The sequence below is a fragment of the Ictidomys tridecemlineatus genome, chromosome 11 (genome assembly GCF_052094955.1).
Source record: "Ictidomys tridecemlineatus isolate mIctTri1 chromosome 11, mIctTri1.hap1, whole genome shotgun sequence".
In the NCBI taxonomy this organism is placed as follows: Eukaryota; Metazoa; Chordata; class Mammalia; order Rodentia; family Sciuridae; genus Ictidomys; species Ictidomys tridecemlineatus.
In genome coordinates, this window is record NC_135487.1 from 104,168,569 (window position 1) to 104,177,197 (window position 8,629).

The following is an 8,629-nucleotide window of genomic DNA, read 5'->3' on the forward strand; positions in this document are numbered from 1 at the left end:
TGTAAAGTTAAGAGCTCAGGGGCACAGACTCCCTAAATGACTGAGAACTAATTATAGGAATACTGAACATTACTCCTGGTCCAAACCCTACCACCAGGTTACTAAAGGCCTGTCTTTCAACAAAAAAATTACAAGACACACAAGAGTTTAAAAACAGAATTTTAAGGGACAGTGTAAACATTCCTCCTTTGGTAGAGATGTTAAATTATCTAATCTATAATTTGAACAACTATGATTAATATCCTAAGCGATCAAATTGAAAGAGTAGACAACTGTCAAGAACAGATGGGAAATATAAGAGATAAAAATTTTAAGAAATAAAATGAAATGCTAGAGAGAGTGTTAGGGTCCGTAAACAAGTCAAGATGGCGCCTGGCACTTTGCCAGAAGGAGTGGTTTGAGAAGTAACGCCAGCAAGCCATTAAGATGATGGAGATTCCTTAATGACTGACTGCTATATCTAATGATGTTAATTAAGTTAAGCTTTGTATAATTATAAGATGAGGAGGATTCCTTAATGACTAATTGCTGTAACTGGATGATGCTAAATTGAAACAAGCTGTGTATTCAGTTAGGTATAAATACCTCTACTGTCTCACAATAAAGTGGCTCCAGCTGTGTCAATCTTCACAAGTTGCTTGTCACCCCCCAATCCCCTCCCACCCCCAGTTATTTTTGCCCAGCCAGACTGCAGCAAGAGAGAGAACAATATTGTTAACAGAGATGACAGGCTTACTGGTAGAGAGGACAAGGTCAAGAAAGCATCTCTGTGCTTTAGGCTATGTTCACAGAAACTTCCAAAACTTAAAAGTGAAGTGATATAAAATGGAAAAAAAGAACAGGAAGTCCAAGAACTTGGGACAACTACAAAAAGTATAACATGAATAATGGGAATACCAAAAGGATAAGGCAAGGCAAAGCAAACAACCAAGCAAATATTTGTAATAATGACTGAAAATTCCTTCTAATTCAACTACAGGTTCAAGAATCTCTGAAGGGGCTGGGATTGTGGCTCAGTGGTTGAGTGTTCGGTTAGCACGGGCAGGACCTGGGTTCAATTCTCAGCACCATATAAAAAAATAAAGGCATTGTGTTGTATCCATCTACAAAAAAGATTCTCTTTCTCTCTCTCAAATAAAAAGTTTTTTAAAAAAGAAGCTCTGAAAACATGAACCAGGATAAAAATAAATTAAGTATATGAGTACCATATTCAAACAGCAGGAAGTCAAAGAAAATTCAAAAAAATAGGAATAATGGCTGCCATTCTTACTGGAGTGAGATGGTATCTTAGAGTAGTTTTAATTTGCATTTCTCTGATTGCTAGAGATGGTGAGCATGTTTTCGTGTATTTGTTGATTGATTGTATGTCCTCCTCTGAGAAGTGTCTGTTCAGGTCCTTGGCCCATTTGCTGATTGGGTTGTTTTTTTGTTGTTTAACTTTTTGAGTTCTTTGTATAATTAGGGCTCTATCTGAAGTGTGAGGGGTAAGAATTTGTTCTCAGGATGTAGGCTTCCTATTTACCTCACATATTATTTCTCTCGCTGAGAGAAAACCTTTTTAGTTTGAATTCATCCCATTTATTGATTCTTGGTTTTAACTCTTGTGCTATAGGTATACTATTAAGGAATTTGGAGCCCGACCCTGTGAGATGGAGATTACGGCCAACATTTTCTTTTTTAGATGCAGAGTCTCTGGTTTGATTTCTAGCTCCTTGATCCATTTTTAGTTGACTTTTGTGCATGGTGAGAGAAAAGGATTCAATTTCATTTTGTTGCATATGGATTTCCAGTTCTCCCAGCACCATTTGTTGAAGATGCTATACTTTCTCCATTGCATGCTTTTTTAGCACCTTTGTCTAATATAAGGGTAATTCTTTGGATTGGTCTCTGTGTCCTCTATTCTGTACCATTGGTCTACCTGCCTGTTTTGGTGCCAGTACCATGCTATTTTTGTTATTATTGCTCTGTAGTATAGTTTAAAATCTGGTATTGCTATACCACCTGTTTCACCCTTCCTGCTTAGAATTGCTTTACCTATTCTGGGTCTCTTATTTTTCCAGATGAATTTCATGATTGCTTTTTCTATTTCTGCAAGGAATTTTTTTCCTATTCTGCCATTGGGATTTTGATCGGAATTGCATTGAACCTGAAAAGTGCTTTTGGTAATATGGCCATTTTAATAATATTAATTCTGCCTATCCATGAGCAAGGTATATCTTTCCATTTTCCAAGGTCTTCTTCTATTTCTCTCTTTAGGGTTCTGTAGTTTTTGTTGTATAATTTTTCACCTCTTTTGTTAGGTTGATTCCCAAGTATTTTATTTTTATTTTTTGAGGATATTGTGAATAGGATAGTTGTCCTCATTTCCATTTCAGAGGATCTGTCTCTGATATACAGGAACAACAACAAGTGCTGGTAAGGATGCAGGGAAAAAGGTACACTCGTACATTGCTGGTGGGACTGCAAATTGGTGCAGCCAATTTGGAAAGCGATATGGAGATTCCTTAGAAAGCTGGGAATGGAACCGCCATTTGACCCAACTATTCCCCTTCTCAGACTATACCCAAAAAAACTAAAAAGAGCATACTACAGGGACACAGCCACATCAAAGTTTATAGCAGCACAATTCACAATAGCTAGACTATGGAACCAACCAACCTGCCCTTCAATAGGTGAATGGATAAAAAAATGTGGCATTTTTACACAACAGAATATTACTTGGCACTAAAAAATAACAAGATCATGGCATTTGCAGGGAAATGGATGGCATTATAGCAGATTATGCTAAATGAAGTTAGCCAATCCCTAAAAAACAAATGCCTAATGTCTTCTCTGATATAAGGGGGGTTACTCTAAATGTGAGAGGGAGGAAGAGCATGAGAAGAAGACTACCAGTAAATAGGGAAGAGAGGTGGGAGGGAATTGGAGGGAGAAGGGGAATTGCACGGAAGATGGAAGGAGATCCTCATGATTATACAAAATACATGTATGATGATGAGAGGAAAAAAAAAGAAATGTGTCACATTACATGGGGTAGAGAGAGGTGATGGGAGGGGAGGGGAGGGGAAGGGGAGATAGGAAGGGCAGGAGAATAAAATAGACACTAGTATTGCTGTATGTATAAACATGGCTGTATAACCAATGTGATTCTGCAACCTGTACACTTGGAAAAATGAGAAATTATACCCCATTTGATTAAAAAAAAGAAATTCTCATTAAATAGCTTCAAGATTTTTTTAAAAAAGGAATAAAACAGCTTTCCCACAAAAGAGAAATGATCTGAATCAATCCTACTTCTCTTCCAAAATTTTGCAAGACAAGAGAGTGGAGTGAGAATTTTAAGTGTTATTTTCCATTTGGGACATGGAAAAAAGCAGGAAAAATAGACGGGGGACCTATAAATTGGAATCCTGGGAGATCATCTTTCAAAAATGAAGAAGAGATAGGGCTGTAGCTCATTGGTACAGCATATGTTTAGCACATTTAAGGAGGCTGTGAATTCAGTCTCCCATCTCCCCCCTACACACACACACACACACAAACACACACACACACACACACACACACACACTCAAATAAAAGAGAAGACAATAGGGAGAATACTACAAAGATAAAATAGGAAACACCAGAAATATATCCCTCCACCTAGACAATAATTGCACTGGTAGATTCCATTTAACTATTTTAGAATTTTCAAACCTATTGGAGGCTTGCAACTTCCAAAGGAAAGCTTGGATGGTAAATTGTGGTTAATTTAAGTAAATTTCAGTCCCTCACAAGGTAGAAGCTACCATTCTTCTACCCCTCAAACCTGAGACTTTTAGGTGTGCCTGAACTCCTAAAGCAACATGTACACAGCATGGGGTGTGCAAAGAAGGACCAGTCTGTGTACCAAGAAGAGACGGAGGTTGCAGTAGCACTCTCCTTGTTTAAGCCCTGACCCCACACAGGCCGAAGTGGCTTCCACGTATGTGAAGTTGGAGTACTCCTGATCCCTCTGCTGTGCCTCTCCCAGGCCCCCCAAACCCCAGGAGTGCAAACTGGAATGGCCTGTGGTTCTCAGGGGATGATCCATCGCCTCTCAAGTCCACTTCTCTTTCATTTCTGTATGGCATACACCAAAGGCACAGACCGCTTCCTCAAGTTCTCTCTTTGGTATAAGGGCACTTCAGCGTCAAGGAGCACTACTGAGGGGATGGCCACGTAGACCGCGCTCCAGTTTGTGACGCACATGGGCACGTAAACAAGCAAAAGTTCGCCATATATTTTCCCTCCAGTTCCATTCCTTGGATATGCCATGGCATTTGGTATATGTCCAATTGAATTCCCAGAAAAAGTATATGCGAAATATGCACCTGTATTTAGTTTTACCATGGTGGGCAAAACTTACTTATCTCCTAGGGAGCGATATTGCTGCGCTGCTTTTTAATAGTAAAAATGAAAACCCGAGTGTGAAGATGTCTACAGTCGTCTTAAAACACCTATGTTTGGGAATGGAGTTGTTTATGATGTGCCAAATACAATTTTCTTAGAGCAAAAGAAAACGTTAAAGAGTGACCTAACTTTAACCAGTCAGTGTCTTTTTATAATTGAAAAAGAAACAAAGGAATTCTTCCAAAGTTGGAGAGAAAGTGAAGGAAAAAAATTGTTTAAAGCTCTTTCTGAGCTCATAATTTTAAGAGCTAGCCATTGTCTTACATGGAAAAGAAATCAGACGTCAACTCAATGAGAAGGTGGCACAACTATATGCAGATTTGGATGGAGGTTTAAGTCATACAGCCTGACTTGCCAATTAGCTGTCCCTGCCTCATTTCAGAAGAGAAACAGAGCTCATCAAGATCAAGAATATTTTCTGTGAGTCAATCCAGAAATGCAGACAATCAGAAGAGGAAAAATTGATGACATTCTCCAAACTCTATTAGATTCTACATATAAGGATTAGTGTCCTTCCACAGATGATGAAACAGCAGGGATGCTGATTGGACTCCTCTTGGCAGGGCAGCATACATCCTCAACTATTAGTGCCTGCAAGGGCTTCTTTTTGGCCAGAGACAAAACCCTTCAAGAAAAATGTTATTTAGAACAATGTAGAAGGCTCCAGGGAGGATCTCCCTCCTTTAACTCATGACCAGCTCAAGAATTTAAATTTATTTGATCAAAAAAATATGTATATATGAAACATTAAGACAGCCCTCCTATAATGACCATGATGAAGATTGCCAAAACTCCTCAGACTGTGGCAGGGTGTACCATTCATCCAAACATATCCTTTGAAAAATATACCTTCAATATACCAGTTTTTCATTTCTCCCAATGTCAATGAAAGATTCGTGGGTAGAAGTCTGGATTTCCATCCTGATCTCTACCTACAGGATAACCCAGCATCAGAAGAGAAGTATGCCTATGTGCCATTTGAAGTCGTATTGGGGAAAATTTTACCTATGCTCAAATTAAGACAATTTGGTCCACTATGCTTCATTTACAAGATTTTGATCTCATTGATGGATATTTTTTTCTCATTGTGAATTATAGAACTATGATTAATACTACTGAAAATCCAATTATTCACTACAAAGATAAAAATGAAAAAGTCTACAAGGAACTTGTTATATATCATTGCAAGCTGCAAAAACATTTCAGAATGAAGTTTATGAAACAGCTCTCATAGTATACTCTTTGAGTGTGTAATTCTAAAAACCAGTTTATTATTTTAATGTAGTTTTTTTTGTTTTTGTTTTGTTTGGGGTTGTTTTTGGTGGTGCTAAAGATTGAACCCAGGGCCTTGTGCACTATACTGAGCTATATCCCTGGTCTGAGCCAGTTTACTAATTTAATATTTTATTAACTGAATGATTCTATCAAATTTAATGACATTTGAAATTTTTTATAATAGTTTTGACACTTCCTACATGTACTTTGTTTAGGGGATCTAGATAATTAGCAGATTCTAAATGTACAACTTCTGGGTTTTAATTTTAAAAGCTACATAGCTCTTGGCAAATAAGTTCAGGAATTTCAAATCTGGGACTAGTTCTACCTTTGGAAGACCATAAGTTATTCATTTATCTGGTCAATTTTTGTATGTAAGGATGGAAAGGCAGGGAATAAACTCATAGTCAATGCCTTAAGAAGAGTACTATTATTTGTTTTGGCATGATGATATTCAGCAGTGATTAAATTATGTTGCAGAAAAACATATCCTGTGAAAAATATACCTTCAATATATCCTTTAACTGGAAGCACTACTATCAGAAGATGAGAAATCTGGGACCATACCTTGATAATCATATTTCCTAAAATTAATAAATACATTAAAGACTGCCCATGTGTCTTGATATAATTACTAAATATTACATGCTTCTCCATATTTTAAATATCAGTCTTGTTCCACAAGATCACATCTATGTGCAAGTCCAAAATCAAGTCATTAGGAGAATATTTTTGTTTTCTACTTTGGCTTAAGGTTTTTCCCTACTTCCTCTCCAAAATACAACTAGGGATGTTTCTATTACTAGTTCTGTTCATTCAAGTAGTTAAACTTTATTAAAGTATAGAATTTGATACCAGGGTATCTTGCTTTAACATAAGGTAATATGAAGCAGGATACTTGATAAATAATATCACTGGTCATATTCTGTGAAGCCTATGTTCAGGAATCAACCTAACCCAAATTATAACTAGGGACCAATTTTATGAGATAACTGTAATTTGATCTGCTTTTACTAGATGAAGCCAAAATATTGTCCTTTATATATATTACAGTTCTGTTTAAGAGGCTGGAAGACTTGTGTTAAATTCTGGGAAGATTAAATCTCTGTTGTTACTCATTTTTCCACATTAAAGTTTTCTTTGAGAAAAAAAATGCTTTCATAATTTCCCACTTTGCCTCCTTTGAAAGCAAGACACTGACATTCAGTTTCAAAACAACATATATGAGTAAATTAGTAAGTCACAACACATGTCCAGTAGAAGGCACAAGCTTAGGAAAGATCTGAGAAGACTGTAAATTTATATCTCAAGGTGATCTTAGAATGGTAGACAACCTACAACAATTTAAAAAATTTTTATAAATGGAAAACCTAAAGGAAGGAGGGAGAATCTAATCCCTGAGTTGCCATCATACTAGATTTAAATGGTCATTTAAAACACACACATACACACACACAAGGAATACAAAGAAACAGGAAAGTAGATCTAATTCAAAGGGGAAAAAATCAGCCAATTGAAACCATCTTGAAAAAGAACCTGATGGTAGATCTACTAGTTAAAGACTTTAAAGAAACCATCTTTAAGATGTTCCCCAAACTGACATATGAGGTGGGAAAAGTAAGAAAAAGATGTTTCAACAAAATGGAAACATCAATAAAGAAAAAGAAAACCTAAGTAGAAACCAAAAGAAATTTTGGCATGGTAAAGAACAGCAACTGAAAAGAAAATCCACTAGAGGGATTAAAAGGTAGATTTAAGCAAGTGAAAGAACGAATCAGCAAACTTGAAGGTAGAACAATGGAAATTATCAAGTCCAAGGAACAGAAGGAAAAAAATAAAAGTGAACAGAGACTAAAGGACTCATGGGGCTAAGGGACTCAAGCTGACCAACACAGGAATAGACACATAGGTATAATGGTTAATTTTTTTTGTATCAACTTGACTAGGCTAAAAGAATCCAAAATAGATGGAGAAACATTATTTCTAGGTGTGTTCGTGAGAATGTTTCCAGATGTTATTAGTATTTGAAGTGGTAGATTAAGTAGAAGATTGCCTTTACCAATGTATGTGCCATCATTTTATAGATGGAGAGCTTAAACAAAATAAAAGACAGAAGAATGGTAGATTTTCTCTTTTTATATGAGATAGAACATTAATCTTCTCCTGCCCTGGAATATCAGCACTCTTGGTACTCAGACCTTTCAAACTAGATCAGAACTTACACCATCATTTCCTCACTCCCCCAAACATTCTTGAGCTTTTGGATTCAGATTGATACTTCTAATGTCAGTTCCTGTGGTTATCAAGCCTTTAGAAATGGACTAAATTACAAAATGGCATTCAGAGTTCTCCAGCTTGCACACAGCATACTATGGAACATCTCAGTCTCCTGGGACATCTCAGTCTCCATAATCATATGGCCCAATCCCTACATTTAACTTTCTCATATACATTGTCCTCCTGCACAACCACAGTTCTGCATCTCTGGAAAACCCTAATACAGAAGGAAATTAATTCAGCATAATAAACCCATAAGGAAAAAACACAGTTAATCTCTTTCCCAATGGTGAAAGACTTGCTCTCTAAGAGCAAGAACAAAACAAGGAAGCAAATTCTGCACACAATGTATGCATGGACTATGATTAAGTTAAACAATTGAAAAGTAGCTAAAAATTCCCAAATATGTGGAGATTAAATGATAATTTTTTAAATAAACATATAGGTGAAATGAGTACTCTCAAGAGAAATTTAAAACTATTTTGAATAAAAATGAAAATCAACAAACTAAAAGCTGGTTCTTCAAAAGTATTCATAAGCTTGAAAAACTTAGATACACTAAGAAAAATGAGAAAGAAGACATAAATTATATCAGAGATAAGCTCTTTTTCCTGGTGCCCTGAAGGCAATCAGCTGCTCCAAG

The 8,629-nt window shown here is 36.5% G+C and overlaps 1 pseudogene; it reads left to right on the forward strand.

The window, feature by feature from the left end:
* The first annotated feature begins 4,372 nt into the window (after positions 1 to 4,372).
* LOC101972250 (lanosterol 14-alpha demethylase pseudogene) lies at positions 4,373 to 5,668 on the forward strand (annotated as a pseudogene).
* Positions 5,669 to 8,629: the final 2,961 nt, after the last annotated feature.